Source organism: Mesocricetus auratus, unplaced genomic scaffold, assembly GCF_017639785.1.
Source record: "Mesocricetus auratus isolate SY011 unplaced genomic scaffold, BCM_Maur_2.0 Super-Scaffold_100010, whole genome shotgun sequence".
NCBI classification, from domain to species: domain Eukaryota; kingdom Metazoa; phylum Chordata; class Mammalia; order Rodentia; family Cricetidae; genus Mesocricetus; species Mesocricetus auratus.
The window spans coordinates 39,477,832-39,490,563 of NW_024429194.1; the positions used below are offsets into that span (position 1 = coordinate 39,477,832).

Sequence of the window (12,732 nt, forward strand, 5' to 3'; positions counted from 1 at the left end):
CTAAATTTAGGTCCTGCTTACAGTTTCAAATTGTCCATTACCATCATGACAGGAAACCTCCAACAAGACCACGCGCCCCCTCCAGCTAAGTCAGACCTTCTAATCCTTCACAAACAGCTCCACTAATTGGTGTCTAACCATTTAAATATATGAGTCTATAGAGACACACAGATAGATAGACATATAAATAAAACAAGCAAACAAACAACAAAAAAGCTAGATTTTAAATTGACTTGGAGTTCTTATGGAGATATTTCATCTTATGGGATGCTCAGCATCTCTTTTTATATATGGAATTGAGGAGAGAAGTAGAGGTTGTTGCGCAGAATTGAACACATTATTGGTGTTATTATATGCAGAGAAAGAAGAATGTAAGGTTTATGGTACACAGCTGGATCAAGGAGACAGGTTTAGCTAAACTTGGTAAAGAAAAATTTCTGTAGGGGAGCTGTTTTCAGGCGCTGAACATCCAGTGGTGGAAATCTAAGGTTGACAATTCATGCACATGCTATCAGCATCCAGACATGGGCCATTTCTCTCTGATCCTCCCCAAAGGGAAGGGTTTTGCTGTTCTTCCATGGGCTGGACCTGTGACATTCTTTGCATGGCTGTAACCATGTCAATTATATAAATTCACTAAGGACTTCACTCACTTAGGGCTTCTTCCAGTCCCTAAAATATAGTGCTGTGTCTTTGAACCAAGTAATTTACTACTGTATGGCTGGAAGAGTATGCAAGATAATAGTCTGTCTTCTCACTGGGAGTAGTATATCTTAAATTAATTTCTTATATGATCTTTTTAAAAATATGCTTACATACATATATAAGCACCTTCACCAGGAAGACATAATTAACATTTCCTACATATTAAATGTTCATAAGTGTTAGCATATGATACTGTTTTAATATAGCATTAAATAAAATCCCTGAAAGAACTTAAGCTCTTAGTTTCAGGAATAAATTTGAAGTAAAAACTAATTTTATATTAATATTTTTATAGTTTGCATTTATAGGTCAAATATCTATTAATAATAATGTTTATAGTCTATCTCTACTCCAGTCAGGTTTCAGGCTCTAGGTACTAAAAAGGCGGTATATGATAAGTTCAAGAGATTGCACAAAACAACTAGGTTGATGTTGGATTGTCCTCTGGTACAAAATGCATTTCAATTTTTGTCCATTTGTATTTGCTCTCTCTCTCTCTCTCTCTCTCTCTCTCTCTCTCTCTCTCTCTCTCTCTCTCTCTCTCTCTCTCTCTCGTGTGTGTGTGTGTGTGTGTGTGCACACACTTAAAATATGTGTGCAATTTGATCACAAAGATTTCAAGAAACAAAAGCTACGCAAATGTAGAAATACTTATGAACAGCACTCACTAAATATACTTTAAAATATCTCAACTATGATACCTTACCAATCATTTCTTGAGGTATTAGAATGTAGAAGATATGTAGTAGGCAAGAACTATTACCTTTGAAAAATCTATTCTGCATATTGAGCATAACATGCTATCCATAAAGTATAAGGGCAAGTGCATTAACAAAGGAAAGTCAGTAGTTTGTAATAGTTATAAAGTCAGTGATCAATCAAGGAAGATGCGTACACATTTTCCATTTACTGCACATTCATTACTATGCTGGGAATTCGCCAACAAACACCACACTTCTGCATCTTTTCAAATGACAAATGCCAATATTTAGATTGTAAATACATTACCAAAGTCATATAATCAATAAAGAAGTTAGCAGTGTTTAAAAGTAGGCCTTTACAAAGTCTCTCCTAACATCACTCTCTGAAATAGAGAAAGTGATTTGAAAAGAAGTTAGGGCTACAGCTTTTAAACCATAAGCACGTTAAAATGTATTTTCAATGAACTAGAACTTTTCTTTTTACTACGATTATCTAAAAAACATTCTTTGGGTGCCCGTTTTCCATTTTAATGTGTTCGTAAGCTACTTTAGTATATCATTTCCATTTTTAAGATGAAGACATTTGCTCACACCCATATGTGTTATATAAGTGACTGAACCAATATTCAAAAATAGATCTAATTTTAAAATCCCTGTTATTTTCTACTAATAAACTAGCTTTTCCTGATGGTCAATCAAGAAGTGCTCATTAGTACTTCAGTAATATTTTTGTGTTAATATTTGCAATAAATTCGACAACAGTGTTTATTTTTTGTAATTTTATTTATGTGATATTCTAAACAAGAAGAAAATTACACTGGTCTCCTAGAAATGTCATCCTTCCCCTGGCTAATTCTCACTCTATGCTCACTGTTTCCTGTTAGAGCTTGCCTATAGCTGTCATATGCGTTACATGGGCTAGTTCATTTAATTCATTCTTATAAGTAGATAACTTTATTGCCTTTATCCCTTTTGTTTCAGTGCTCTGAATTCTCTCTAATTTGTCTAGTTGTCTGATAGATGGGGATAAAACAGAGTTAAGTAATAATCTTCTAAAGGGAGTCATTTGTCTTCCTATTTATCTCTCCTTTTATGTTTGTACAATCGACTCCTGATTATTTGTAGTGATGAAAAGGGAGGGGGTGCTGTCGATAATCCAAAAGGTACTTACAGAAGATTTACCATTGTGGTTGCCGTTTATGGAGGTGATATTCCAAATGTGTACTTCAACTGTATTCAAGAGTCAGGAGGGGGCTTTTAACTATGTTTATCATCAAAGAATAGACAATATATAGAAACATTTTCCTGAAAATTATTCATATAAAGATGGAGAATTGAATGCATAAGGCAATTTATAAAGATTTACATTTTAGTACTTAGAGTACAGGGTTGAAAACCAGAGTGTAGGTTAAACTGTCATCCCTTTCATCTTTTCTGCTTATAGATCTGTTGATACTTAGGGAGGAATAAACATCAGTACACAACTATTTTAAAGCAGTTTTCTTAATCATTACGTATAGAACTGTGTGAACCAAGTTGGTCATGAAATTTTGTCAGGTTGCCGGGCGGTGGTGGCGCATGCCTTTAATTCCAGCACTCAGGAGGCAGAGGCAGGCAGATCTGTGAGTTCGAGGCTGAGCTGGACCGATAGCCTCCAAAACAATACAGAGAAACCCTGTCTCGTAAAAACCAAAAAAAATTTTTTGTCAGGTTACTATGGCACAGTATGTTTTTAATAAATCGAAAAAAATAATGTTTTAATTTATAGTAACAACTTTCTTCTTTTTACTCCCATGTCTCTTCCCTCCAAATCTTGCCATGTATGTTTCCCTCTTTATAATTCTTTCTGTATCTTCCTCTTCCCTTTCAAGTTCTCTTACACACACACAGACACACACACACACCCACACACACACAAATGCAGCCTTATGAGTCCATTTAGTGTTGTACACGTGTGTTTGTGTGTATGATTTCAGGGAAGCCCAATGGTATTATATAACTAGTGATGAGGGCTCATCACTGAGAGAGCCTAATTCTTCTTTCAGCAGCAATTAGTTGTTTGTGCCTCTTTGTCTAGGGGTGGCACCCCACAGAAGTTCCCTAGGCTTAGTTTGTCTATTGAAGTTGTCATTGTTCAGGTCTTGTTTAGGCAGTCATATTATTGAGGTGCCATGGGTGTTTGCTGTTTATATGAGAAAAAATCACATAGCAGGCTCCTGGGTCTCTGACATTACAATCTCTCCTTCCCCTCTCCAACAATATTTCCAGAGCCTTAGGGGCAGGACTTGAGTTGTAGAGTATCTTTTACTAGGGCCCCCATTACCCATCGATCTCTGCAATATGACCGATTGTGGTTTTCTGTAATGGTTTCCACTTGCTGTAAAAACAAGCTTCTCTACCCCAGGCCTAAGGTAACTTGTAGAGCACAACTAGAAACCATGTTGTCTAGTAAACAATGCTTTCTAGTAAAGCTCTAGTAGACTCTCTTTTTGTGACTAATGGCATCACAAGTCCCTGTTAGTTGAGCCAAACGCTGACATTACATATTGGTAGTTTCTTTTGAATTTTCATGTAATCTTCTATCTTACATTCTCTTGGCAATTTTCTTGATTCCGAGTATGTGGTACCTCCCATGTCAGTGCACTTAAAATTTTTTTATTTATTATTAATATTTGCTCTATTTTTCATATAGTAATGAAGGTACTGAAATTCAAGATCTAAATAAACCTTACTGAAAGCTACTCATTGCTACAACTCTACCTGTTCATTTATTCTCACTTCTTTATATGGCTCTTTAAACTTTAGTTTCTAAACCATTGTCTTCAAGCAAAGGTGAATTATTTTCAAAAGGTGGATTTCATTAAGCATTAGATTTTTCATAAAAATCAAAGTATGATGATTACTTATATCCTTTTAACTTTTTAGTCTTGCAATACTGCCAGGAAACTGGACCATGATTGTTTGGCCTGATTTGATTTTTATACATTTGTCTGATCATTTGTTATTCATAAGACTTCACTTATTTTCCCTTCATGTGCGAGTTATTTTAATGACTCATGTTAATGACAACAAAAATGAAATGAAGGTACTTCTTATATACTTAATTATAGAACCGAGGAAATCACTTGTTTGTAAGTATTGTTGATGGACACATAAAATTCTAACATAACACTTAATGTAAGAAGTGAGCACAGTCGAAGTTAGTTGATACTGTTTGGTTATGATCAGAGGAAGGGTGTATAAGCTGGTGCCTCCTGTGACAACAGTATCAGGCTTTTGCATGCATCCATGCATGCAGTTAAAAACTAGTAGTTACTTCGTTTTTTTCAGTCATGTAATTATCTTTATGTGAATAATGCTTCACCTTTAGAAATACAAAAATCTTTGTAAAATTCCTGAAATCATGGCCAAGAAAAGTTGGTACATTCAGGCCTCTAACGTGGCTATTGGAACCCATTTTGGAGAAAATTGCTACTCTTACAGAAAGTCAAAAAGTACTTTGAAAAACTGCAGCTATTTCCTCCCATAATGATAGTCTTTAATAAAAATGCTGTATTCTAATACCCACGTATGCCATTTTACTATGCCAAAGTATGCAAATGCTCTCATAAAATATTATTTTATAGTCATCTTTATTTCCCAATTTCTTTCCTCAGAATATTCATTTATTACTTTCATTTTAACATCATTTGTACAATATTGCCACATTTAATAAGCAAATAAAAATCTCCTTGAATTTTTCTCCTCGTTTCTTAAAAATTAAGCACACAAGATAGTTTAAGGAGTGAACTTAGATAAATACAAGTATATAAATATTTATCATGTTTTATTTAGCGACTTCATTGCCTTATATGTCATCTAGTTTTAAAGACAGAATTGTAGATGCTAAACATTTCCCATGGTAATGGGAACTAGGACTTAAGAGTGGTTCATCCAGAAAAATACTACTAACTGTAAGCACTTCATAAATAAGAAAAATCACCTTGCTTTTCTCTTTAAGCCATACTTCCTTTACTGTTAAAATTATTCTCTGAACTCTCCCCTAGGTACAGACAATACCTGGTTATATGTGACTCAATATATAGAACTCTAAGAGTAGCTGCAGCTTTGGATATAAAGTTCTTCATACTTGTCTGTTGTTACTGCCTGTGGGGACTAACATCATATAAAAACCCCAGAAGGGTAGAGCCTCTCAATTGCATGTGTTTCTTCTTAGATTCCTCTGGAAACATAATGTGCTATATGGCTTTATACATACAAGTTCTGTAAATGTTTACAGAATCCATTACAGTCGATGTAAGCAGTACCCAAAGTGCCGTGTTTCCGTTAGAGTCACGAAAGTGAATTTGCCGGGCCATGGCTTTTGAAGACCCCTTAAAATTACTTTTATCTTTGTATATCAGCATTTTTTATTTCTTTTTTACTTTGATGATCAGGCAGAGACTTTATTGACATAAGTGACAATAATACCAGTCAGAAGACATGAGAATATTGTGATTTTTTTTGTTGATATCCTAACAGAATTTGTTCCCTTGTTTGTTACAATTTTTTTACATGAATGTTCCACAGGTTATCTCTAGAGAGACATAACTTAAAGTATATTTCCTTGATTGATTTTTTTTATATTTCAGTGAGTTAAGAGAGTTTTACCTTTTTTGCCTTGTATAATTGTTATGGAAAATTCCAGAACCATACAAAGAAGCACCCAGCACAAATGTTTAATTGTATTGGTATTTTATGACAAGCAGGCTGAGTGCAGTTTCCTTGCTCAGACAGGAAACTCATAGACCCATCCATACCCTTTTATTTGCTTCAGCAATCGACTTACAGAAAATGTCTCTCCTTAATCAACATAACCTTCTACAGCTCTTTGAAATCCTTGTTCGGTGAGTCATGAATGTCAGAAACATTTTATAACTTTCTGTGAAGGCTTTTATCCTATTGATGAAAAGATAGAAGTAGAAATGGACACATTACATCTTGTATTAGAGAGTAGATTGATAGTTTTGCTCTAAACTAGAAAAGGCAGATAATAGAGAATTTTCCAGAGAATGATTTTAAAAACATCTTTAAGTGACCTGTTGAATGATCACAGAATACCCCAAAATAATATTCAATTTAAGTGAATGTTCCAAAACATCTCAGATAAGACATTTTCCATATAGCATAAGTCAACATTTTGTCATTTTTGAGATAATAGGGAGGGAGCCAAAGAGATTCTCTCTAGTTTCATAAATGACAGAATGAATACATTTTCTAAAATACCTGTTATTTAATCTTGCCAATAATTTTTTCATGTAAAGAGCCAACTTTTGTTATTTATCTTTTAAAGCAAAATGAGAGCCAATTGAGGATATATCTACTAATTTGTGCTACAAAAAGGAATGCTAGCAAAGCTTTGTTTAAATGTACTCTGAGTTTACAGTGCTTTGAGGACAAATGTGTAAATTATGGAATACACCCTTCATGAGAAAGAACATATGAACAGCATTGCAAACGTAAGACTTAATATATGCTGTTTAGGAAAACAATATATTCTTTTTCCTTAAGAGAGGTATTAAACCACATTTCTCCAATGAAGTATCAACTTAACTATTTTTTTTAAAATAAAGGATCCAAGATCTATGTGAAATTACCATAATGTGCAGGTCTCATTCTCTTATTAATTGATGAGTTGAATAAAATGTGGTCATACATTTATTGGTCTCTAAGATTTTTAATATGTCACCCTATAATCCTCATTCACTTCTATTGAACCGTAATTAGCTTCTATGTACCACAAACTGACAAAATCGAATGCTTTATGTAGCCAGTAAAATAAAGGTTAAAAATGTGAATCCAGTTAAAATGGCAAATTTTTTAAAACAGCATTATACCAAAATTAGTGTCAATAAGATTTTTTCTATGATTTAAATATTCCACAAATTGTATTTACTAGGTTAAAAGACATATTGCATAACTCAAGAGTCTGGGATGCTTTGCTTGCTTTGTAATTAATAGTATCATGCAAATTTTTGTGATCTTAAAATTAAGTTTTTGAGTAGGAGGCCAAAAGGTTTAAGATCCTGAGAGATAACCAAAAATTGAGTCATTCAGCAAATTTTGTCCTGAACATGCTGTGTTAAGGGGTCCTCCAGTCACTTTCAAGGTAATCCATCTGAATGATATGTGAGACTGCATCCTGGTTCTTTTGTCTCTGCTAGCTAGTGCATCAGATGAAACTAGTCTCAGCTAGCTAGCACATCAGGCTTTCCAATCATATTGATGAAACTGTAGTTATTCATAGACAATAGAACTCTTAAGGATAAATATCATAGTAGCTATTGCTGTAAGGTTCAGAATAAAAACAGATGAAATTTGATAATCTGTCCTAATAATTGCATCTTTAAATATTTGATTTCATATTTGCATATCCAGAAAATAATGTATCTGTAATATATGCAAATGTTTATAAAATTTTTACATAAAATTCACAGAAAGAAAGAATAAAAGACCAGTTAATCACAGTTAATTTAAGTTTGAATAGTTAAAACTTTCACTTTACATTTAATAGAAAAGTGATACATACTGACACCTTGTACAGAAATAATTGCATATTAATTTATAGATAAGATGTGTTGAACATTCCAGACAGTAGTGCCACATGTCTTTAATTCCAGTACAGGAGGCAGATGCAGGCAGACCTCTGTGAGTGCAAGGCCAGCCAGGTCTACAGAACATGTTCCAGGACAGCCAGGGCTACACAGAGAAACCCTATCTTGGAAAATCAAAAGCAACAACAACAAAAAAACAAAACAACAGCAAATAAATCCCCTAAATCAGCTGGGAGGCCAGTATGGGACCGATCTAGACCCCCCTGAATGTGAGAGTCAGTGAGGAGGCCTGGGCTACCTATGGGGTCCTGAGCAGTGGATCAGTGTTTATCCCTCGAATACTAACAGACATCATCTGTCCATAACACAAAGAGGGTTGCTCTCTCTGCCTGGACTCTTAGGGAAGTGCCTGGACCCTACCCTGAGTGAAATGATAGACTCTAGATATCTCCTATGCGGAAAGAATTGGCAATAGGTTGGGATGGTGGGGGGGGGGTGCAGGAGGAGGGGAGGGAGAGGGAACTGGGATTGACATGTAAAACAAGCTATTTAAAATAAAAATAAAAATAAATCCCCTAAATCTATTAACAATATTATTATTAATGGTAATATTTACTAATATATACATATATATTAGTAATAGCATTGTTGTTAGTAATATACTAGATTTAGTATGATTAATGTTTGTTAAATTAATGTTTACAGAAAATTAAAACAGTACTTGAATATTACTTACCTATTATTAGTGAATGCTGTCAGATGTAATTTTCTTAATAGCAAACATTTATATTCCATGTCCTTTAATTTTCTATGATTGAAATGTATGAAGTGAAATTATAGAATTATTGTATACTAGAAACATATCTTCTAAAATCAATTATAGCTTCATGCTCTGTTTTTGTTCAACAAATTTGTTTCTTACAGCAAATTAACTTAGTATATACCAAGCTGGTAATAACATGCGATGTTTATGTTTTTTCAGTAATCAAGAATGATCTTTACTGTTTCATATAACTCACACTTTGAAAGATTTGATAAATGAACAGGACTGTCAACAAACTTTGGTACAATTGAAACCAACTGAAATGTAAAATCTTTGTGCAATTAGTAGTATGATTAACCTGGAAACCAGAAGTAGTTACAGTCAGTACTCACTAGGATGAATGACTTTTTTGTTTGCTAGCTTGTTATGGTGTTTAAGGAAGATGTACCCAGGACAGGTGGTTTGTTTAAACAGATGCATATTCTGGTATTTCATTGTCAGTAAAGACATTTTTTCCCTTTTGTGTAAACATTGTCATATGTGAAATTTTAAAACAATGCAGATTTAAACCATGCTTGTCATCATACTAACAGGGTGAATCAACAGTTTATTTCATTTTCCCAGGTCTTGAATTCCTCCCTTGTGCTAACAGTGGGAATCTGTATTTATTTCATTGTGAGTGTGTAACTGGGAAGTTATTAATACATATGAAAGTATCTAATAATTTTCTGGCACATAGGAAACAATCATTAATAAAATCATTATAGTTTCATAAATTTATGTTTATAAAAAGAAATATCTGTTTATCAGGTGATTCTTTGTACTGGGTTCTGTTACAGGAGTCCTATTTTGTATCACAGGTTATAAACTATAACATTGATGTGTGAGTATATATACATATGTATATATATATATACATATATATATATATATTATCTACCCCCAAATTAACATGGTTTACTGTTGTGACATTATCATTATTTAGGAAATGTAGGAATGTATCATATAATACAAAAAAAGGACGAAAAATAACAAAAGTAGGTTAGAAAAATACTAGTAGGAGAGACAGAGAGAGGGAGAATTCTCTGTAACAGGTTTTGAAAGGACAGTGAAATGATAAAAGAAAATAAAGAATTATCAGGGAAGGTAGAAGGAGGCGACTGGGAAAGATGACTTAGTTTGGGTTTCTATTGCTGTGAAGATACACCATGACCACAACTCTTATAAAGGAAAAACATTTAACTGGGTGGCTTACATTTTCAGAAGTTTAATCCACTGTTGTCATAGGCGACGTGGTGATATGCATTCAGACATGATGCTGGAGAAGCAGCTTAGAGCCCAACATCTTGACCCACTGGCAACAGGAAGTGGTCTGCGTCACTGGCTGTAACTTGGACATATATGAGACCACAAAGTCCACCCCACACAGTGACACAGTTCCTCCCACAAGACCAACATATTATAACAAAGCCACACCTCTAAGTGCTAGTCCTTTTGAAGTTATGGGGTCATTAAAATTTAAAGTACCACAATGATAAAGGACAGTTAGCCTGGAGCTCCAAAACTTTTGAAAATAAACAAAATTACAAACCAAGCCACTCTTAAGTTTTGAAATATCCAGGTCTTCCTGTGTAGTGTGATAACTTTAGGAACACCATGTTTGTTTAAATGTCCTTTTAATGAGAAGCAATTAAGAAAAATCATCAAATTGAAACTTGTTAAATTTGCAAATGACGATAACTAATCCTACTTAAGTGTCTTATTTTGTTCTCATGTAAATAGCATTTAAAATAAATAACTAAAGTTTTAGTATAACTCCTGCTTCTTTTTGAAAGAATATTTTAAGATTTTTTTATTTTATGTACATAAATATTTAGTTTGCCCCATGTGTGTGCATTTCACATGTATTTGTGCACCATGTGTGAACAATGTCCACAGAGACCAATAGTGATTCAGAACCTGAGGAACTGGAGTAATAGATGGTTGTGAACCCCCAGCCAGTTGGGTGCTAGGAACAAAGTCATCTATAAGAGCAGTAAGAGCTCTGAACCACTGGACAATCCCTCCATCGTTCAGAAGTACTGTGCTTAGGTAGCTTCTATAGCAAAAAGAAGCTGAAGCAATGAAACACAGAAAATCAAAGTTAAAGTTGCTAGTATAAACAGAAAGGAAATGCAGTGCCTCAAGTGGGTGGCTCAAGTGATTACCGTTGGTGTAGCAATAGAAAGTGTATAAAAAGGGTCTTAAATCTTATTTTAGCCATGATATATTTAGTTTGCTCATCCCAAATTTTAGTTGAAGATTTTACACACACATACACATACACACATCAGTTGAAGAATATATATGTATAATCTTGTCACTAAAATTACCGAAGTAAACTAGATCACATTAAATATCTCCTTAGATGTCTTTAATATAAATATCATCTTTGAAAACTCTATGGTAGCTACATCAATACTTTGCACTTCAATCCAATTAACTCTTAGGAACATTATAAAAAATAAATGGCATGATACACTTTCAAATCCAAGGAATGTGAAAACATATAATTATTTTAAAATAGAAAACTCCAGTTATTCATTTTCAAAATTCATATCTTATATAACTAATAGCTTTCTTTTTTTCTCATTTTACCCTATTGGCTCCAAGCTAAACCACCCACAATGGGATATATAACCCACAGAGAGGCAGTTCAGTATGTAGTTATTTCCAGGTAGCCCAGCTGTTTTGGAAAATGCTGAAGTATTAAGAACAAAAAGGCCTAACATATAATTAGTTCAATGATTATTTCATTTTAATTTTTTCATCCACATTCTACTGACTGTTGCAGTTAATTGTATTAAAAATTATATTCCAATCTTCCCAAGACAGCTTACTGCTTGAAGAAATCCTCAATAGCCTATACCAATTAATATGTCCTTACAAAATAAATATAGCTTGTCTTGGGAATGAGAATTGAATTAACCAAAGCCATTAATTAGTAGTTTAAAAAATCCTTGAAAATAATTTTTAGTGCATAACACTTTAGTATCTAAAGTGTTTGCGTTTTAAGAACTTTAAAAACTTGTGCTATGTTAATTTTCATTATGTCCAAAGAGAGAAAATAGATTAGTTATGATCAAAAGAGACACATAACCAAATCTAGGGCTTGGATTCATTCATCTCTATACTATTCAGCCATGAACTTGAACATGTTAACAATGTTCTCAGATTCCATGGGTTACTTCTTGAAACTGCCAGTACTAGCAAATATTGGACTATGTTAGAAAATTGTTTTCTTAGAGAAGATGAAATATGGTGGCTGGTGGGTTGGAATATACCCAGAATTCTCAAGCCTGTCACCTTTTAGAATCACCTATGAGAAGTTTAAAAATAGAAATTCTGATCAAAATTGTGGATCAATATGAACCTGAGAAACAATATTAATGGATTCTCAAAAATCTCTTTCTGGTTCAAATATCTTCAAAGCAACTGAATACTACTCATAACAGATAAAATTATCATGTCCCTGGATGGTGCGAGCACACATCATCTCTAAGTCTGTGATATGAAGAACTTTAATATTTTGATATTCCCAGTTTCATGTTGAAATTTTAGCAATGTAAACCTCACCAACTTCTTTTGGCCCACTTTATCTTCTGTTAAATATGTCGAATAAACAGAATAACCATTGCAGAATCACTTTTAATGAAGTGATTTATTGGTACATGAATCACAAACCATATTCCTTACATTATTATTTACATAAGTATCTTTTTGCACTGTTTAGAATGCACTAAAAACAACTCTTTAAGGGTTTCATTTTGACACATTTAGCGACTATTTAGATAAAACTGACATTTGCCAACCTTTCTCTTTATTTCTACATGGTCTGTCTGCATTCCTTACAAGACCAATTTTGCTCTATCTAAAAATAATAGTCAACAAACACACTACATAAATGTTAGCATGATGTTTACCATCTACA

General features: G+C 33.6%; 1 protein-coding gene across 4 annotated transcripts in view; it reads left to right on the forward strand.

Annotated features, from left to right (window-relative positions):
- Window positions 1-12,732, forward strand: part of Erbb4 (erb-b2 receptor tyrosine kinase 4) — a 1,016,453-nt gene that overhangs the window by 390,012 nt on the left and 613,709 nt on the right. The gene's annotated exons all lie outside the window — the stretch shown is intronic.